Source organism: Heliangelus exortis, chromosome 9 (genome assembly GCF_036169615.1).
Source record: "Heliangelus exortis chromosome 9, bHelExo1.hap1, whole genome shotgun sequence".
NCBI lineage: Eukaryota > Metazoa > Chordata > Aves > Apodiformes > Trochilidae > Heliangelus > Heliangelus exortis.
Genome location: NC_092430.1, coordinates 22,727,675 through 22,749,233, shown reverse-complemented (window position 1 = coordinate 22,749,233; position 21,559 = coordinate 22,727,675). Strand labels below are relative to the sequence as shown.

Below are 21,559 nucleotides of genomic sequence, written 5' to 3'. Positions count from 1 at the left end.
CTCAGCTCCGACGAGCTAAAAATAATAATAACACATCCGGGCCTGCGCCTCCGGGACCGGGCGTGCCCCCCGGGCCGCTCCCCCGGGGCTCCCCGGGCAACTCAGGGCGGGCCCAGGGGCTTCAGCTCGGGCACTACCCCCACCCTTCCTCCTCCTCCTCAAAGAAGGGAGGGCCCCAACCTTGCGCCAAGGGGACGGAGGGGTGAGGGAAAGGCAGGGAGAAGGACGAACCCTGGCGCCGCTCTGCCTCGGGGCGGGAGGGAATGGGTCACCCGCTCTCTCCTCAGCGATAGAGGAGAAGGGGGGGGGAACCCTCTGCTTTCTCCCCACACGGCGAGGCCGCGCTCACCTGCGGGGGGAACTACCGGGCCGTCTCTTTCCCCCCCCCCCCTCTCCCGCCGCCCGCCCTGTCCTCCCCTCAGCTAGGCCGCGATGCTGGAAAGAGTTTTACGCTCCTAACGCGGCGCAGCCCTGAAGGGCGAGCCAGGCCCTGCGCAAACACACTAGCGGCCCTCACTCCCCACCCTTCCAAGGGCGCACACGCCGCGAAGGGCGGAGCGGGGGGGAAGGGAGGAGGACGGCGGCAGGGCAAGGCAAGGCACGGCACACACAGCCCCTCACCTCCCCCTCGACCCACGGAGACCCTCGCAGCTCTCCAGGGGGTTTCGCCGCCGCCGCCGCGCCGGAAGCGCCTGCGAGAAGGAAGCGTCCGCCGCTGTTACCACACACCAGGCGTTGTCCGGAACTAACCGGCAGCCGCGGGGGCCGCTGGGCTTCGGAGTCCTCGGCTTGGAGACTACAACCCCCACAATGCCACGCGGCGGGGAGAGGCCGGGGGGGAGGGGGAGGAGGCGGGAGAGTCCAATCGGAGCGCGGAGACGCGGCGGGGGGCGGAGCCAGGGCGGGGCGGGACCTTGAGACTACTGAGGCGCGGCCGGGGGAGGGGGCAGAGCCGCGGCGGAGCAGCGGAGCGGCAGGAGGGGGAGTGGCGGCTGTGCCAACATCGGGCAGCGGGGCCGGTGAGCGCCTTCGTTCTTTCGCGGTGTACGCGCTGGGAGGCGGCGGTTGCGGTTTATTTGGGAGAGGAGCGGAGCTTTCCCGCCGCTGGGTTTGGTGCCCGCCGTGTCCGGGTTCCTGAGGTAAAGGCGGTGAGGGAGGGAAGGAGGGAGGGGGCCCCCGGCACGCCCCGGGCTCGCGCCGCGTTCCGTTAGCGCCTGAGGGGAAGGGGCGGGAAGCGAGCGGAGCGGGGGGAACGGGTGCGGAAAAGCTGCGGGAGCCTGAGGGGAGGGCGGCTGCGCCCCGCGGCTGCGCCCGCTGCGTCGGGGAGGGTTTGGGGAGCGGAGGTGTTTCCCGGTCGGTAAAACGAAGGGAGAAAGGGAAGTAGGAGAAAATCCTTTCAGGTGTGTGCGTTCACACTTTGCCTCCCTTACCTGAGGGGGAGGAAAGCGCTCCCGCCGCCCAGGAGCCCTCAGCGTCTGCGCTTCAGGCGCCCGCACTTTGTTTTCAAGTTAAAGTGTGGTCAGTGTGGTACCGGGAGTTCTCGGGAAGCCATCCCTGCTGAAGGAGGGGATGTCCTGCAGAGCTGTGTGGCTTTTCTGGCCGCTGCCCACCCGGAGCTGTGCTCCTGGAGCCCCTTTTTTAAAGGGTTTCTCTCGCCTATGGAGCCCTCGTTCTGTTAATTTCTTCAGTGCTCTGCAGACTGTGTGTATGTACGAAACGTTCTGTCTTTGGGCTGGTCAAAACCTTAAGGGAACTTGTAAACTGCTTGTCGAGATAATTCTGCTACTGGGAAGCTTTTAAGTTTTAAAGTTTTGAGTTACATTTAAGATGAGCTTTATCGTTGGTGTGTGATCTCAGATTTGTATCTGCAGTTCTGATGCATCAGTATGAAAACTTGCCTTTTTAAAAATAACCTTGCCAGTTGTTAACAAGGCACAGGGTTTCCTCTGCGAGCAGGTGGATTAATAGGTAATTAATTAAAATTTCCACACGTTGGCTGTAACTTCTTGCAGCAGTGAGATGGCAAAGTAGGAAGACTTTGATGTCTGTGGAAGCAGACAGATTGTGTGCACATATCCATGTATGTTGCAGATTATTGTCACCTTCATTTAGGTGAGCAAGAACATTGAGGGGAGAGAGAAGGAAAGAAAAAAAGCCCTTTTGTTGGATTGTTATAATATATTGTATGTACTGAATTTTATCCTCCCCGCAGCACCTCGTTTTGTCTCTCATATAAGTATACTCCATACATCTTGGTATTAAAGGGCTTCTTGAAACTTGCATAATGTGTATACACTGTGTATTATTAATCACCAGCTGGCTCTAATTCCCCAAATCTTCTCCCCTCCTTTTTGATGTGATCAGTATTTTAGTCTGGTGGAAAATTATTCCATTCTGCTTAGATGAGAAGCTTTTACCAAAATGTGTCATGGCATAGGTTGAACCACATGCATGTCTAGGGTATTTTATTCTTTCAGTGAAATGAGTACTTTTTAAAGTAAAGCTACAAAGCTGCAGCGGATGCTAAAACCTAAAATAAAATGTTATCCCCCTCCATCAATTTTGGGGTATTTTCCGGATGCTGGTGTGTTTTTTTCTGTGGTTTATGGGTTGTTTTTTTTTTTCTTTCTGAGCAGTTATGTCTCAGACCAGATTAATATTTCCTTATTTTACATCCATTGTATGTTTCAGTATTTTTGTGGCTTGGCTGAGTGTGATGAGGAATAATTGCCAAAGAAGGGGGGATAGGGAGGAGGAATAGTTGTTGGCTTTTTCTTTAAGGTGTGGGTTGTTGAAAGAATTACACAGGGAATTCAAGAGGTAATACAGCATGAAATCTTTTTTGCTTTGACTTTGTCTCCCCATCTACCATTTTCAGCAAATGATTTGCTCACATATATGTGAAAGTATTTATGCTATTTATGCAGTTGTCACTTATTTGTTTTCATATTTATCATTAAAACCACATAATACCCTGTGTGGCTTTTGCCCCACTGAGTGCCTTAGCTCCAGTGCTGCTGGCTCAAGTTGATTCCAAAAGTTGACCTGGGATTAATGCACTTTAGGGCTGCTGAGCTGCAGGAAGGTGCTCATGTGGTGTGTTTCTGTGTTTGTTCTGGAGGCTTGGGTCTCTTGTTACCCCTTTTCAGATGGAAGAATGTGTATGTGATGATATCTAGTCTAGCAGACACTGCATTGTTGTAGTAAGTATTGTGAAATTTATTCTGCAGATATGAATTTCATGTTAATGTGTGGTTTAAGTCAGCTTCTAAGAATCATGTAATGTAACAGTGGAGAGGCATCAGCACTGGTAGGATTCTTTACAGCAGGAGCCTGCTACTTAGCTCTTTCAGATGCTTTTCAACTGATGTGTTTTTTCTCAAAATTTCAATTTTTTTTTTTTAGTTGCTCGTCATCCCTAAAGGCACGTTTTTGACATGGATGAATACCTTTTAAAATAATTTCTGCTAATCCATGTTCTGTGTAAGCAGTGCATTACTCTGTCCTTGTGAAACACTGGCTGAAAAACAATTAATAGAGGAAACCTGCCCTACGCTCAGTCCTTAGGCTATCATTAACTCCATTATGCTGCATTGAAAATAATGTTATTACTCTTGTACACATGCACACATTCAGCTGCTTGGTGAGCCCTCAGCCCAGCCAAAATCAGAGGTAGGTGTGTGAAGTCATCTGGTGACTCTGCATTTAAAATCAGGAACCCTCCTTGTGGGGTGCTCACTGCCTGCCTTGGCTTGGCTGTGCAGCAGTGCCTTTCTTTTCTGCCTCTGTGTTTTGAGTGGCTCTGAATAGCATCTCGTTTGGTGGCCTTAATGAAGTATGTATGATAAAGAATTATTCTTATGTGTTGTGATTAAAGTATCAACTGTAAGGTCGTGTCGGGCTTTGTTTAATATACTTCAAAGCTGATGATTATGAAAACTGCAGACTGTGGCTAATGTAATAAAAGCTGCGTGAATTATCCACATCCTTTTTGGTCTTTTGGAGTCGTTGCAAAGCAGCTGTATCTAGGAGATGGGAAAAGAGAAAATTTCTTCCTGATACAAGCTAATGAGTTAAGTATGTGTCTGGCTTTTGAGTTAATAAGATTTGACCTCCTGTGTTGTAAAGGATGTTTAGTTTAGCCGAGTGTTTAAATATTATGATAATTCATGAGAAATATTTTTGCAGACCTTGAGGCCGTTCTTTTAGGTGGAATCAATAATGACAAGTAATATGCTGTCTAAAAGAAGGAAGTTAAACCAATGTGGTTGTATTCAGTTTTACCCAAATAGGTAGTCCATCAATCAGAAAATTTCTTTCCACTTGTATGTACTTCAGCCCTGCAATTTTTTACTATTTCATGTAAACAAATAATTGCAAATACTGCAAACTATTTCTAATGTGTTATGTATGACAGCTCTAACCCTGTGGTGCCTTGATGGGGCAGTTGGCTTCTGCTAGAAAGATCAACTCTGCCAGAACTGAAGCTGTACCATGTTTGCCATGGGATTTTCTTAAAATGTACAAAACCAGACATGGGTAGGAATGATCTTTCTGAATCCAGGAAGGGCTTCGGTTTCCATGCTCTTCAGTTTCCATCTATTTTTGTCCTCCATGTTTCTGTATCTGCAGTGGGCTTGGGGGACATTCTCGTTTGAGAAAGGAGAAATATAATTTCCTTTTTAACATATTTGAACAACATATTTAAGGTTTCATTTTGCTTTTGGAATTCTGACTGAATTCTGAGAATTTTGTTCCACAGGAAAGCAAATGCTTCCAACTGCCATTGCAGTGAGAATGCACCCAAACACTTGCAAAACCCAACAGTTGCACTTTGCACCTGATGGTTTTTGAACAGTGATGTGATTCCAACCCTTGGTTCTCGTGTATTCTTCTCTGAAGTTTGATGTAAGCTGGAGAACTTGGACATCTGCTTTTCAATGTGATTTTTTTTAACTGCCCTTGGCATGTTAAGGTAATGTTAGGAGCATGGGGATTTTGCCAAAGACAGCCTGTCTGAACTCCTCACAATCACTTAACCACTGGAGATTGCTTCCTTCCTTGACAGTACAGCAAAACACAGTTTTTCAGTAACTGTTTCTGTGCCTGAGCTCAGGTTTACTGCCCCAGTTTTCCCCATACATCTCAGTTATGTAAGTTGTAGCTAGAAAGAAAACGGGTTTAAGGATTTAAGACGTTATTTAATTGGTACACTAAAACTGCCTGTTTTCAAATGCTTTGCTTTCCACATTTAAATTAAAGCCATTTGTGGAGCATTTAATTATTGTGTGTTTCACATAGCGATTTGAGTTCACTGAAGCGACTCGTGTTTTCTTTCTTGAAGGCTTGTCTCTCCCTTCCCCTTCCCCCCCCCAAAAAATAGTATTTGCTCTAGTTGCTGAATTATTTAAAGATATCAATCAAAACCTAAGACAGCACTAACAGCTCACTGCAATATCAGGTCTTCAATTTGAGATCCTGTTGATGTAGAGATGCCCAGGTTCCTACCCAAATTGCTCTAAGTATATGTAAAGCCTGTAGGTGAATGATAACCTTTTCATCTGTAAAGAGAAATATGAGAAGTGGGAGGAAGAAGAGAGGGAAGCCAAGTTATTTTTACTGTAAATATGTCAGTTTATTGACTTGTTAATTTCAGATTTATTCAAAAACGCAGGAGGAGGAAACAGTAATGTCTGCCAAAAACCAAGTAATTAGTGGGAGTTGAAAGATGTCTAATGATTCTTACAAATACTAAAGAAGAATAAACTAGTCTCTTATTAAACTGGATATGGATCTTTAAAACACTGTAGTAATTCTATTTTGCCTTTAAAAGCATGTTGTGCACTTGTGTATGTTGAATAAAAACCTCTATTAAAGTAACATTGTTTATTCACGGTAATGTTGCAAGTAGCAGGTGTTAGCTTATTTTTTTCACCTTTTTTTTTAATAGCAATCTCCATACTTCAAAAATAAAGGCTCAGATATTTTGGACAAAGCTGATGTCTGAGTTGGAGGTGACAGAAGAGACTTGAAGCAAGCACATAATACATTAAACTAAACCTCCAGTGGTCTAGTGTGAAAAATAACAAGTTGTTTCATGACTGCATGTGCTATTTTTTTTTTCCTTGTCCTGTGACTGGCTGTGATGAGTCCAGCCATAGATTTCAAAAACACTGCTGTTCTTCCAGTTCTGTCTAACCAAAGAAGTTGGTAGTGGAGGTCTGCAAATGGAGGAATTGGGAGGAAGAGGAGAGCAGTGTCTGACAGACTCGTGAGAAGTAAGGCAAGGTGTTGGAAAGAAGAACCATCTAGCCCTTATGGTACAAACATAAGAAGTGCAGGGCTCAGCCCTTTCAATTCAACACTGGTTTGGACTTTGGTTGCTATAATCTCATTTTCAGCCTGCAGTAATGTTTACTTAAGTTTCACAGGGGTGATACTGTGTGTGCTGCATAACTGATAGTAGTGGAAGTCCAGGAGAAATATTTTGCTTTTGCCTTAGTTGATTCATCAGAACTGGGCCTTCCCTCTTCACCTCTTTGTGTGTTTTATCAGTCTCCCTCAGTGCCCAGGGATGAGTGCAGAGATCCCCCTCTGCATCCTCTAGCTTTGCCTGTGGTATCCTGTGCATGCAAATCTTCATGCTTCCTTTTAATCTCCAGGGGACATTTTCCACCTCCTTACTCAGCCATCTGAAAATGCTATTGCAAGGAAGCAGAACTGTGAGGATTACTAGCTGTGGCTTTCTTTCTAGAGTAAGCAAGAGTAGTTTTATTACTACCAGATCCAACAGAAAATAGCAGTGGTCTGTGAAATGTCCCACCCCCATGTGAACTTGTTCAGAGGTGGTTTATATTTTTGTAGGCCAGGAACAGAAGAATGGTTGAATAACTTATTACCATGTCTTCCCCTGCCCCTCATCTGACAAACTCAGGTGTGTAAAGAGAATCTCTGAATACCTGTTGGGAATTTAGCAAGACATGAGAACATGCTTAATAAAAGGATGATCCCTGCTAGAATTAATCATCCTGAAACCATGGTTGTGGTTTGTAGCTTAAGTGTTCTTTCTCCTTCTTGAGGACAGGTTCTCAAGCCTCACATGCTGCAACTGCTGAATTCACTGTCACCTGTGTGGTGACCATGCTTGTTCTCAGTCTCTTGTAGGGGACTGTCTTTGCTTAGTCCTCCCCAGCATCCTTGAGGTATAGAAAATGTCATGGTAACACAAAGACCCGTGTGGATTTTAGAGGTTTTGGAATTTCCACTTGCACAGGAGCTGCCTGGCATCTCCTGCAGCTGGTGGTTTCCATCTGTTCTCCCTACAACTCCTATGTTGAAATACTGAAGAGGGAAGGATGTTGTCTGCAAGGAGAAACCAAGAAAAACAAATATCAGAAAAACAATCAACCAGGAATGTCTAATTATGGGGGACATAGAGAAGCGGGGGGTACAGAGAAGATAAGTGAGGAAAAGAAACAAGATAACTGCAAGATGATTTATTTTGAGAGGATAATACATACACAGGGAAAAAATCCAATTGGTAACTTCTCATACACATATGAGAGGAAAAAAATGTACATAAGATATCAAAACAGTTCCATTATGAGTTGGGCATAATTGGTACCAGATCTTCATATATCAAGCGACAGCAAAATTCCCTTTGGCTTGAAAAGGACAAAATTTCACTCAGTCACAACACAACTTAATTCTTGAAGTGATGGAAACATATTTCTCAACGAGGACACTAGGATATCTTGGAAGGAGAGGAAAGCAACATAAATTCCAATTTGCATATAAGAATTGTTACAAGGAGGTGGGTCTCACAGGATGCCATCCTTACCCCTAGTGGAAGCCCTGTGGAGGCAGATGTATGGTAATGTGTTCCCACTCTTTCATTTCAGGATTGGCAGAGACTCATTGAGTTGATATTCACCATCCTTTCTTACTCCTTATTTATAGGACTTTCCTATCTTTGAGTTAAATAATAACTCCTTAAGAGCTGTAGGGCTTTAGAAGAATGCACAGAAATATTGCCAAAGTGCCAAGAGATCATGGACTAAATTTTTCCTTTCCAAGGCTTTGGGATTGTCTTGGAAGCTCAGAGAGGTAACAGCAATGGATAGGATAGTTTAAAAGGAAGAAGGAAGTAAGTTTACTGCTTTTTAGATCTTTTGGTAGTGGACAAGTCAATTAATCTATACTCAACCTGCGTTTCTCCAGTATAAAATGAAAACAGGTCTCGTGAAATAACATCCAGTAATGAGTGTGAGGCACAAAGCTATTAGTTCATTAAAAGGAAAAGGTCTATTTGAATGTGATTAATACTTTTAACAATCTTAATGTATTGAATATAAGCCATGTAAGCAACAAGATGGTGATGTAATCCATCAGTCATGGCGGTCTTTGCTGTCCTAGAGCAGCTTGTTAATAGATTTTAGAGATAATAGATCATTCATTTTGCTTACTCTATGGATAAATGGGCACATTTATCATCGACTTCTCATTTTTATTTTCCAAATCTTTCAGTACAGTGATTGAACCACACTTTGAAAGCAAACAATTGCAACTGCTAGGTATTGTTTGAACTGTAGAGTTGTTTTGCACTGATCTGATCAAAGTAACAAATATCTTCAATAGACTTGCACATCACATAAATGTTATGTGTTCAAGAAGGCCATTAGACTGCAGCATTCTTTTAGAAAATGTTTGAGATGAGTACATATCCACTCATAGAAAAATTCAATGCTGCGTTGGATTTCAGTCAAGGCTATGAAAATGTTTTATATCATTTCAAAAGAAGAAATTGTGGTGCCACTGAAGTCTTGTAAGGTTGTGCATAGGGCAGAAAGCAGCATATTAACGTGAAAGTTCCATTTTTTTCATGCCTGACTGGAGTAAATCTCAAACCAGTCATTCAACAAAACAGCAATTTGTGACTACTTTAGAGAGCTCACTTGAGGCAACATGCTCATCCTAGTTCACTTTAAATATGGATTATGGACACTACTGAAGGCTTTTTCATATTTAAATTGCCACTAGTTTTATTTTCTTATGTTTTACCTGGTTGACTAGAGAAGTATGTTTTTTCTGACTGTATTCTGGTTTATACAAAAATAGTTAATTAAGACATTCTATACTTTCTCCCCAGAGTCAAAGTGTAATGTTCAGCTGGCCTTCTTGCATGAATAATCCATCACTGAGAATCATTAATTTAGAAGACAAGCTATGGTAATTGATGTCTTTATGCAAGCTATAGAAATGCTTAGGGAAATCACTAATTTTTCTTGTTTGTACATTTTTATAATTTCTTCTAGAATATTTCTAGGCCTGACTAAGACAAATTTAGTGTTGGGCTGTAGCCTCCGAACAGTTTCACCCAAGATTACCTATTTCTGTGGGATAGTGATCTTTCTCTTGGCTTTGATTAAAAATCTGAGTATTTTTATTCTAAAAAACTATTAAAATGTTAAGACTTGGGCTACTTTTGTGCACATATACTGCACAACTTCCAAGTTGCTGAAGTAAAAACACCAAATGGCAATGGCTTTTGTATTACTACAGATCAAGGTAGTTTCAGCTTTTTGGTTTGTTTTATTGCTGTTCTTTCATATTTCAAAATTATGTCTATTCCATCTTTATTACTCTTATATCAGAAAAAAAAAAAGATGTTTGTTTTCAGTTTGAGTCTTTCAACTTATGTTGTATTGCAGTTGCAGAAAGATTTTGTACTCCTCAAAGAGTTTACATTTTTTATTTCCAGTCAATGTTATGATCTTAGGAGATTTTTGGTTTTTAATGTATTTCTGCAGTTTTTATATTTGCAAAATATGCTGGAATTCAAGTCTTTTAGTTGACCTTAATGGGTGTAGGACTAAAAGTACATAGTACTGCATATTTTCTTTTTTCATTCCACAGAGGAAACTTCTTGCATACCACTTGTGTTTGGTAGCTAAGATGGAGCTGTAGAATGGGTATTTGTGGGGATGTATCCATGTCCATGCAGTGTGTCTCTTTTTCAGAACATGGAGAATAGAGACAGTGAATGCTGTAAAGGAGGAACTCTGTAGCTCACTCCCAGTTGATCTACTTTCCCAAGTCACTGTTGACTGTGGTCTTGACTCCTGAAGTGTTTGTCTGACCACCTTAAAGGAGTCAGGTGGGTACAGGTAGATTTAGAGACATCACCAGGCAAACTGTTCCAGAGCTTTGATGCCTTTGCCAGCAAAATACTATTGGTAAGTCCAGCCTGATGTTTTGTTACTCAGTTTGAGACTCTTCTTGTCCCACCCCTTGGTGTATTGTCCTCAGTCCAATTAAAAAATAAGCACTCTATTCTTAAGAAAGCTCAGAATTGGACTGGTGACACAGACAAGCTTTGGAGGAAATTACTTAGGTGTAGAGAATACTTCTGGTTTTTGAAAGGCAGTACTTGGGAGTATAAATTTTTATTTCACAGTAACCAGCTCGACCTCTTTGACAATTCATTAGCAGTGTCATAAACCAAATACAGTGAGACATCCACAGTTCGATCAGAATATTACAGGAAAAAAATTCTTGTATGCATTTCTGAATAAAGAAATGTCAGCAATTGTTAGAGAACATGTGGTGTGTGGCTGATGTCAAACAGCAGGTGAAGGTGATTACAGTTCCCTTCCTGGAACAATTCAGCAAAAAGGCAGTGATGATATGTATGAAAATGTGAACAACTTGAGGACTTTGAGGTAGTTAGTGTTCTAATTTGGTAATCTCATGGTCTGCCTCTATAGGAACTGGTTATACTAGTGGAACCTTTAAAACAAGTACAAGGAAATGTTTGTTTAATAAGGCTATAGTGAAGATTTTTTTTTTTTCCTAATGCAGACTCACTGAGTGGGAGCATAAATAGTGTTTGAAGTTAGGGATCAGCTCCTGGCCATGCAGGCTTGTAATTACAGCTGTGCTAAGTGTGTTTTTAAGTCTTGTTATACTGAGTTTTCTTAATCCATTATTTTACTAGGCTTTTTACTGCCCCTCCTAGTGCATTGTAACAATTTCTGAAACTCTCTGAATCATGGGAAAGCTGTTAATTTCTGGCTATTAGAGACAAATTTAAGTCTTACCTAAGCAAGTGTGTGCTCATGTTTGACATCATTATTGTATTTAGGCACAATAAGCATATAAATATTAACAATTCTCCATACAGTCACAACTGAATTGTTTAAAGTCTAACTTTGATTTAGCATAAGGAGGGGAATGTAATGAACTTTTTTGCCATTATTATTATTAACAGGTTTGGTGACTGAAGACTTTGGGATCTAGAAAAGAAGTACCCATAAGGTTTTTTTGCTGCAGTTGGGTTCCCTGTAGTTGTTTATGAAAACAGGCACAAAGCTGATGTCTCAGCTGGCCAGTCTATGGAATGTCAAATGGGACTGGACACTTCAGGTAGAGCTGAGGTGCTTTCACCTGTACATTGGTAATTTACTGCTTAAAACTTCAAATCTTTGGGCATTGTTCTTTACTTGGAGAGCCTTTATCTTCTGCCTTGGATGACTTTGAACAAAGAAGAAATAAACTTAAAAAGAACTTAAGGTGGATAATTTCATACTGTAAATAATGTTTCCTGTTTAAATTCTACTATAACTGCTTCCTGCATTATCACAGTGATAAATTTTATCTGATGAGGCAGAGGTGGCTAAAGTGTACAATCTAGTTCCCACAAGGTGTACAGTTGATCCCTGCGTGCTTCCTCAAGGATGATCAGATTCTTGGTGTGATCAGAGATGAGCTTTTGCCCATTTACACACTGGAGCATGTTTGGATCCAGCAGAATAACTGGTCTGTGGTGAATAATTAAAAAAATATACATGCTTTGGGCAACACTTTGCATACAGCTGCATCAGCTCCAGGAGGTCTATATGAGGCAATGCATTCTGGTTGTTTGTTGGCTAATGAGTTTGCTGCTGAGATATATTGATTGAAAATTAAAGTATCCTTTCTGCTGTGGCTATGTTAATGGAGCAGGGTGGCACAAACTGGGTGTAAATTCCTTGCTTTGAGCTACAGCTCCCCACCTTGACTACTTGACAGCTTAATTTAGACATAACAATGGGATAACCTGTGGAAAGCTTGAAAATTCTCACCATATGCACAGGCATGAGAATTCAGGTTAGTCTGTTTAGTTTTCAAAGCCATGCTAATAAAAAAAGATTAACCTAATGTTTAATAAGAATGTCTGTAGTAACCACCAATGTTGAATATTAAATGCTGTTAGATGTGTGTGAATCATAGCTTGCAAGACAAAAAATGTGAGTAGTATTGTAGTCTCTCTAACAAAAGGTAAAATTAAGATTAGCTTGCCATATGAAATCCTAGAGGAAACACCTAAGACTTGCTGGAAAACAAGCAGTCTGGTTTTGGGAGGGGGAGGCAATGATGTTTCAACTCACTTTCGTTCTAGTTTTTGGAAATTACTCAATTCCTTTCTGTAAGGCATTGGAGCTTTTGATTATTGAAAATTTAAAACATCCTTTAAGAGAAAACAGCAAACAAAAATCCACAAAAAAAAGGCACCAGCAAAACCAATCAATAATAACAACAAAAAAAAAACCCAAACACCTTCTGTAAAACATACCATTTATGTGTCTGTATAGCCAGAGGGAGGTTGCAAAGATAAGAGACAGTGAACAGAGGTGAACTGTTTCTCCAGTGCTTTGCGATTGCTGATTTTCTTGTGAATTTCTTTAGCATCAGGCTAAAGCATCATCATTTCTTTAGAAACAGGCACAAATTTCTCTGTGTGGGAGATTAAGCAAGATTAAGACAAATTCAGCTCCCTACATGAGTTGTTTAAATGGCTCATCATCAAGAGGATGCTTGGAACAGCATCAGTTCTCATAAACACAAACCAATGAGGCTTGAACAGTGGTCCTCAGAAGTGCACTTCAAGGCCAGGTTCCACCTCCCAGGCACAGCTTGAATACTGGACTCTAAACTGAGCTGTTTTGTCCATGGTGAGCTAAGAGGGCTATATCAACAGCTAGAGGTCTCTAAGGCCAGGGTAAGAAATTATTTGAATAAAAATATGAATATTTTCTGCTTTCCCTTGCACCCCAAGTAAACTGAATCTTGCTTTTTAGCCTCCAAGTGAAGAAGCTGTATTTCTTTGGTTGTTGCATTTCTTCTGTTGTAGATAAGGTACCTTTGCAGCAGGGATTGGTTTTGTTCCTCTCTGCCTTTCTCTTTCAGTTCCCAGCTTTGCCATTTATCACTGGAAACTGCTGCTGTTCCAGATATTGTCTGTGAACAATTTCAGCAACACATGCAGGGCACTGAATTTGCCTCTTGTCTTTGTACCCTTCAAGCTCAACCAGTTTGAACAGTGTGAGGGTACTACTCCTTTACTTTTTTCCCCTTAAGCTGTTAAATTCATGGATGTTTCTGAAGAAGCAAGAGGGAGGAAGCACTTGAATGATGATATGGAGGACAAAAATGAGGCAATTTTGTGTGCTGTGGTGTGCTAGCTGATTCTGACCTCCTGTCCAGATAGTATGTGTGTAGGTTGGTCAGTTTGTTTGTATTAGTGTCTGTAATTGGGCAGCTGCCCTGGTTACTTTTTCTTTAAAAATAGTTGAAGAGATGCTCTCAGGTGGAAGCAATATAAAATTGGAGTCTTGGAGGTGAGGGAATTATGGAGATAAGGGAAGTGCAAATATATGAAAGCAAGCAGAGCAGGTAGCAATGATGCTGAAGCCTAAGAGGCAAGTCTTGGAATTGGGCTTAGGGCAGGAGAAAGAATTTGTTTTCTTCTGCATGTAGGCTTCCCAGGCTTCTCACTCCTTTGGGAAGACCAGTGATATCAGGATCCTTGACATGGAAAATAAATTCTTGCCATATGCCACGGTTTTCCACTGTGTGAAACAGAGTGAAAAATTCTGCTATTAGGTGAATTTTGCATCCAGATTATTCTGTAGTTTTTAGAAAGATAAAATTTTGTAACAGATGTTATACTGTTATCTTAGAGAAATATTTAAAGTCATGAAGCTAACATAATAGAGCTAAATTTTTCACTCAGTGTTACTGATTTTGCTGAAATGTTCTTGTTCGTTGGCTCCCTTTGGCTGGTTCAGAAACAAACCCGCTCGAAGCGACTCTTCCTTCTTATCCTTCTCTCTCCAAAATCTTTGTGCCAGAGCAGCTTTCCAGCCTGTTTTCATTTCCATTTTTCTTTCAACCATGACTGTTGGTCAGGCTCAGCACACTTGCCAAAACAGCTCTTTCAACTGGTTTTTAAAACAGTTTTTCACAGGTGTCATCCAGCTCCAGCTGCTCTGCCAGGACAGCTCCGTTCACCGGGTGGTCGCACAGTCCCTGGGCTGGCTCGGAGCAGCTGCTGGGGTGGCTCAGGGAGCTCTGCTGGCACGCTGCTGTGTTGGGGAGGTAGTGTGGGCCAGTGTTCAATACTGCTGTGGTGCTGGCTGTCAGGACTGTGGCTGTCATGACAGTCTGTGTGATATATGCAGTTGTTTTTAAGAGTAGTTGTAGCTGGCTGGAAGCCCGCTGGTGGCTGCTGCGGTCTGGCGTCTTCTGTAGGGAAATGGAGCAAGGAGCTGAGCACTGATAGAGGAACAGTGTCTGTGCATCACAAGTAACAGTCCTTGCAATAACGAATTGCTGTTTGTAATTAATCAAATTAGCTTTAATTAACTTTTAATGCTAGTGTTAATTGGTGAGGTTTGGTTTTTTTGCTTTTTTTGCTTTTTTTTTTCTAAAGCAATCTGTATATCTTACTATGGTGCCGTAAGAAACTAATTCTGATTTAAGTAGTGTTAACATAAGTGCATAATAACTCTCCCAGCACTACTGACATTACCTAAATGTAAATGGAGCCCAATGTTGATTGCAAGTCTGAAGCCAGTATTGCTGGCTGCTTTGGATATCACACTTGCATTAGGTTTATGAAATGCTGATAGACTCCTTTTCTGAAATTGTCATAATTTTGATTGACTTTGTTTAGCTTCTTGTCATAGCTATAGCCATGTTTTGATCTTTCTTCCTTCTGAAGTCCTTGGAAGGAAGCCTAGCAGTGGATTGAAGAATTAACCCTACTTTGAGCTTTTGAAACTGCTTTACAGCTAACACATACCATATCTCTAGTTACTTTGGGATGATATAAAGATTATCATTCCTAATAACATTGTTAACAACATTTTTAAAAATTCCTGTTTTGGTTGGTAGGCTTTTGAAATGCATTCAAGCAAGTCTCCCCCAGACACAATTTAAGATTATTTTTGATGCAGTATCCCTGTGAGTCACTGAATAGTGAAGGGCTTCTGTTCTATTTTTGCTTATTCCTAGTTAATTGTGTCCTTCAGTCCTGCAGTTTCTGAAGGTTTAAAATTGTCTGTGAGAGTTCATCTAACATCATTCAAGGCATATAGCATAATGTAGCACATCTCAAGTGGCTTTATGCATAAATACAGAGTTGCAAGAGAAAGTGTGAGACACTGGAAACACTATTCCAAGTCCACTTGCTGTAAATGCTTTCACAAAATGTATTATTGATATTTTTTTGGTTCTACTGAAACTGTAATATCATGGTGCATTACTGCAGTGTCTGTGACATAAGTGACAGCTTTCATTGCTTATAAGACCACGCTCCAATACCTGCAGTAAAGTCTCCTTTAACTTAAACAGCAGTGATCACATCTGGCAGTTGCATATGCTGAAACTTAGCTATTGCCCTTCTAATTAAATTATAGTTGGGGGCTTTCTTCTGGGAGCTTGCTGATCAACTAAATTTCAATGTAAAATAACAGAAATCTGACTTACTTTAAGGGAACTTGCAGTCCATGCAAAAGCAGGTAAGAAGTTGTCCTTGTATCTGAAATCACTGGTTGCAGTGTGCCATCTCTGCTGCTCGGGGGAGGTTTAGGTTGGATATTAGAAAGAATTTCTTTATGGAGAGGGTGATCAGACATTGGAATGGGCTGCCCAGGAAAGGGGTGGATTCTCCATCCCTGGAGCTATTTCAAAAGAGCCTGGATGTGGCACTCAGTGCCATGGGCTGGGAACCACGGGGGGAGTGGATCAAGGGTTGGACTTGATGAGCTCTGAGCTCCCTTCCAACCCAGCCAATTCTAGGATTCTATGATCTGACATAGCAGAGTCAGGTCACGCTCTCCTTTCCTTTCCCAAGCCACCCTAAGGAAATCAGAGAGAAAAAATAATGCTATTGTCTCATTTGGGGTATCTTCCCTAGACACTCCCACTGTGAGTGGAGTACAGTGTTGGCCTTTTTGTTTAAAAGAAAAAAATCCAAAAGTCAATTGCGCCTTAAGAGCACCAAAGACCATCTTCACGTCCTGTGTGAGGCATCGTCCCTCCTTCTGGAGTCAAATCTGTCCTAAGAGGAGGTTCCCACTGCTGGTCTCACAGGTATGAGGTAGGACAACTTTGAGGCACCTCTCTGGACCTTCCTGATTGTATCTTGCTGTGTCCTTGTGGGAAATCCACTTCTGAGGAGATGGTGATGTCCTGAATTTTAAACATACAGGAAAAACTAAAACAAAGGCGGAATTGAGATCCACTTAGTGTTTTGATGGTATATTAAGTTTTAATTTGTTAGTCAAGTAGTGTACACAGAAAACTCTCTAATGTCAAAACAAACATAACTGATGCTGCTGAAATGAAGCACATTAATTATTTCAGCCAGCTCTACTCTTATTAATAGTGAATTGAGGTCAACATCTTCACCACAAGGCCAATGTGCATGTGGCTAACCTCATTCAGAGTGGTCTACAGGGCTGACAACTCACTGAAACAGGAATATATGGGTTTAAAAAAAATTAAATATCAGTGTTTGCCTGATTAAGCAGCTTCTATGTGATCTGGACAGCCAGGCTTCCCCCCTTTTGTTCTGTTGGAAGCAGATCTATTTCAATCTTGGAGGCTTGGACCTCTCCCCAGCTGGACTTCATTGACTTTCCAAGAAGGGCCACATGCACTCCCCTAAATCTGAGCCTTTAGAATCCCCAGTTTCTCTAATACTTGACATTTACTCCTTTGGAGCACTTGTTTGTTTTGTATTTTCTTATTTCTACCTTTTATTTTGTGGGGCACATTGTAGTTGTCACAAAGAAAAGCACCCTGTAAAAGACAGGGGAAACAAATAAAGAAATTGCATATAGATCTTCACAATTTTAGGCCTTATAGTAGTAGCTTTTGAAATAAGACCCCCTTTTCTTAATTGTCTAGACATGGATTTAGATGTTAGCTTTAGGCTATTCAGATTTAAGTATTTTGGACATGGTTTCTCATAATCTCTTTTTATTTTTAATTGGAGCTGAGGGATTATGCTTGAAGAAGCTCAATTAAGACAATTTTGGCTTGTGTAATTGCCTCAGCAGGTTAGTGACTCGGTGCCAAGCTCCATGAAAGTTTTAAAACAATTGGGATTTCATGGTAAAATGTGTCAAGAAGAGTTGTTGGTGTACCGTTTCCCTCTGAGGTTTTCCAGAAGCTACTGATGTGATGGGGTCACTTGAAAAATAGAAATACAGGATCCTGAGGATATGCCTTTCTGTGTGGTGGAGAGCAAGGCTTTAGTGTGGTCCACACACTTCTGACAGAATGACTTTTCTTTTGTCTTAGTCATTCTGTAATAGTTTAAATACTCCAGTGTTGTTATTATTTTGTTAGACATTGTTATTACATTTGTAATATGTTACATTTGTAATACATTGTTATTATGCTGCTTCCTAATGAAATTAACTTCAAGGTTTCCTGCTCTAGAAGGCAGTGACTCTGTAATTGACACGATTATAAAATCCTGTAACTTCATTACCAGTGTTTGTGCAGACTGAAATATGGATACGTCCCTCTCTGAAACAGACTGGAACAAGCCTAATAATTCCAGATGTGTCTGTAGAATCTCTTTCTGACAAGGTCATATGCTCACATAAGCTAAGGATACACCTTTTTTTAGGGATAAGCTTTTTGCAGCACAAGAAATGTAAATACATTACCCAAATATGAAGGAGTTGAGTTGCTGGCTAAACATGAGATAGATCATAAGTTACATTTACATGCCTGGCTGGTGTCAAGGCATGTCTGAGTTCACATTATTGTCACCATTTCCAATAACCAAGCTACTTGTAATAGCCAAGGTACTTTGTTAGGTACCTTAATGTCCTGCTTGCACTGCCCATGACAGCTGTAATGTAAAACATTTTATGGACATCCAGTTATTCTCCCATTTCCTTGGCTGTATTATTCTGGCTATAAGCAATGCTACCTCATGAATTGCATATCTGGTGCTCTGAGAATTGGCACTTTCATTTACCTCCTGTCACCTTTGGGCAGGCTCCTGTTTATCTCAGCTCAGGTGTAAGCCTGTCCTACTGGACTGTGTGAGAAGACACTTAGAGCAGTTGGTAGGATGTAAATATTTCCATTTAGAAGCTTGATTACAGCAGTTAGCCTTTGACCTGGCTGTTTTCACTTGCTATGGAAAAGAAATTATTTTTTCTGACTAAGTCAACTCGGGTTATAGCTTTGTTTCACACAGTGCTGTCTGTCACCCCCTGTGCTGGAGGGAGAGAGTGGCTGAGTGATTGGCAGGAAAAGAAGGATGAACAAAGTAAGAACTGATGATAGGAAGTGCCACATCTCTTCTGTGGAGTTTTAGGAGTAAAAGCACAGTGTGACAAAACTCTCACATACATGCTCCACAATACTGGAGAATCTCCAGTAACACTAGCTGGAGATGCAATTTTTTCCTCCATCTTTAAATAAATCAAGTAAATTGTTAAACACAAATCTGAAAGGTTGGATTCCTGGACAAAACAGAAAAGACTGAAGAAACGACTCTTTTATTATTCTGCAGTACATACTGATTGAGTGGATTTGTAAGAATCTTGAGATTTATGGAAGCAGCCCCAACCCCCTGGTGTGGCAGCACAGCATGCCCGAGGCAAGGCTGAAGCAGACCCAGAGCTCTTCCTTAGGGTTGTGTCCTCCTTTGCAGATCCTTCAGGGTAGCCATGACAACCACCACCTGGTCCTGGGGAACAGCTGATGATCATGTTAATTGCTCCATGCATCTCCTGCTCAACTGGTATTCACTGGTTCCCTTTTAGAGAGAGAGTTGTGCTGATTTTCTAAATGACTATTCCTGGTTAGGCAGTCTCTCCCTCTTTGGTGCTGTATTGTTTGGTAAGAATGCCAACAAGAAATCCCCTAGAGTAAAGGTGCCTGTGACAATTGTCATGTTTACTACCTGGCAAACCAGGAGTGGCTGGATTTCACCAGATTTATCTGTCTTTTCATAATCAGTCCATCACAAATATGAAACAACTGTGGCTGGGTTTGAGGGGATGGAGGAGTCACCCAGCTTCTACCTAGATAAATAGGCAGTTGGTTTTTTTTCTCCTGATCAGCAGGGCTTGCTCCCTAAGTGAATTACTCTCACTTTATAAAATTTTCTGCCAGACTTCTGTCTGGTCCTGCAGTTGCTCTTCTTTACAGGAGAGAATGTAATCAGTCCTGTTCCCACACTCGCTTTTCTCTCCAAGCATGCCTTTCATACACTGAGCAGAAGGAATCAGCAGTTTTTCTCATTTGTGCTTCCCACACCTTTGGTGTTTAGCTTGCATGTAGCCAAGGGTAATCCTTAAGGCAACTAATCTTAGTTTAGTCCCTGTGTGCTGAGGAACTAAGGCAGTGTATGACAGTTTTCTCTTGTAGGTTTTTTTTTTAAGCCATAAATTATTTTCCTTATAAAACCCACAGTCTGTAAAGGTGTAAAAGACAAGGGAACTAGAAGCACATTTTTCAACCTGTCTGGCACGCACAAGGAACAAGAATTCAACCCTTAACTGAATTTCTGGCACATTCCAGTTTCAAAATTCACAGTCCTTCATGACTGTGAACTCAGGATGAGTTTGATTTGATAACCCTCGAAATATCCTTGTCTTACAAAAGATGCTTGGCCCTTCTGCATTTTTCTGAGAGCATTTGTAATGAACTGAATAGTTCAGAGTTTGTGGGTGTGAGGGGGCGATGTTGTTCTACTTCCTCTTAGTCATTCCAGCCTTATGTTTGAGGGGAGTGCAAGAGCTACAGTTAATCAGTCCTGTATTCTAGCCTGTGGATATTTTTCTTCAAGCATTATTAAAACTGATGTTCCTTCTGCCCATACACAGGAGTGCATCTGTGCTGGCCACAGGAATGCTGCCCTTTGACTGAGCTGGTTGTGACCTGTTGTGGAAATGTTTTAGGCTGAATTTCAAGACTGATTAAACCTTTACAGAAGGTGTCTGAATTTTGAAATAACAAGTTTCCTGAGAATTGAACTATATGATCTCAATACAAGTATCTACTGAACAACATATATCAGGTATCTCTTCAGTAATGTCTGGGGGAAGTAACAAAAATTAAGAAACAATCAGAAAGAGGGGTGCCTTTCATTTCAATTCTTTTCAAGAAACTCTTAAAACTCTGTAATGACCATTATCCAACTGTAAAAGAAGCCACCAGACCAAACAGGTATTCATCTGAAACACCAGAAGAATCACAGGGCATGTCAGACTAAGTGGAATTGCTCTAGAAATCTACATATGTTTTTTAGGGAAGCTGATTTACATTGAAGTTGTGGTAAAAGTTGCTGGAAAACACGTGCACAGGTGCAACACCAGAGGTACAGGTGTTCCTCAGGATTTTAAAGCAATACTGCATTGGTCAGTGGTGGGTGTTTTGCTGTTTTGTTGTGTCGGGTTTTTTCCAAGGTCAGTGGATTTTTTTGCTGGGATTTTTTCCAGGGAACAGTTGCAAGCAAGAGCAAAACTAATACTCTGACAGACCTGTAGCAAGTGATGATTTGTGATACACAATTGTTTTTCAAGAAGAAGCTTTTACAAGGAGACTATTTGTCTATTTGCACTGGTTCTCTGCCTAGTAGGACAGTGCTGTTCATGCATCAGTTGAGACAAAATAAGACAGAACTTAGATTCTGAGTGTGACCCTCAAATGAGAAATTCTTCTCTTTGGTGCTAACGTTTATGTAATTGAGGTGTGAAAGCAATTGTAGCTTGGTTTTTGTTTGGTTTTCTTTTTCATTTATATAGGTTGCAAATAAATGCAAAATGCATATAGTAAAATTTGAAACCGGTGTGTCTTTATTTTTTTTTAAACATTATTCATGTGGATTTTGACTCCTTTTGAGTAATGCAGTGTTATTTAACTGGATTTCATTGATGCAGAGCAGAAATGACAGCCTGTGCTGCTGCTGACTCTGAGGAAGAGTCTAAAAAGTCTGATTAAAAAGTTTGATTCTCATGGGAATTGTTTAACTTACATAATATTCAGCTTCATTTCCTTCACTTAAAGCATGGTGGTGAAGAGGATACAGTCAATTAAAAAAATCCTCTCTGTACTACTGTGGAAACAAAACAGAATGCCCTTGACTCTTACTGAAGAGAGATGCTGTGAACGTGCTGTACCAGAATGTGTTCAGCTGCTCGTTAGATCAAGACCTGCTGCATGAAGTACCAAAAGTAATAAAGCCTAAAGTCAGGCAGAA

The 21,559-nt window shown here is 41.3% G+C and overlaps 1 protein-coding gene across 4 annotated transcripts in view; it reads left to right on the top strand.

The window, feature by feature from the left end:
* The first annotated feature begins 911 nt into the window (after positions 1-911).
* SERPINI1 (serpin family I member 1) overlaps positions 912-21,559 on the top strand; it is a 46,444-nt gene continuing 25,796 nt past the window's right edge. Inside the window, exon 1 of one of the 4 annotated variants that reach the window (XM_071752736.1) lies at positions 912-1,019. The gene's annotated coding sequence lies outside the window, so the exon portion shown is untranslated. Of the gene's footprint in view, positions 1,140-1,258; positions 1,519-21,559 lie in introns of those variants that run through there. The other 3 variants (XM_071752733.1, XM_071752734.1, XM_071752735.1) reach the window with 3 other exon arrangements.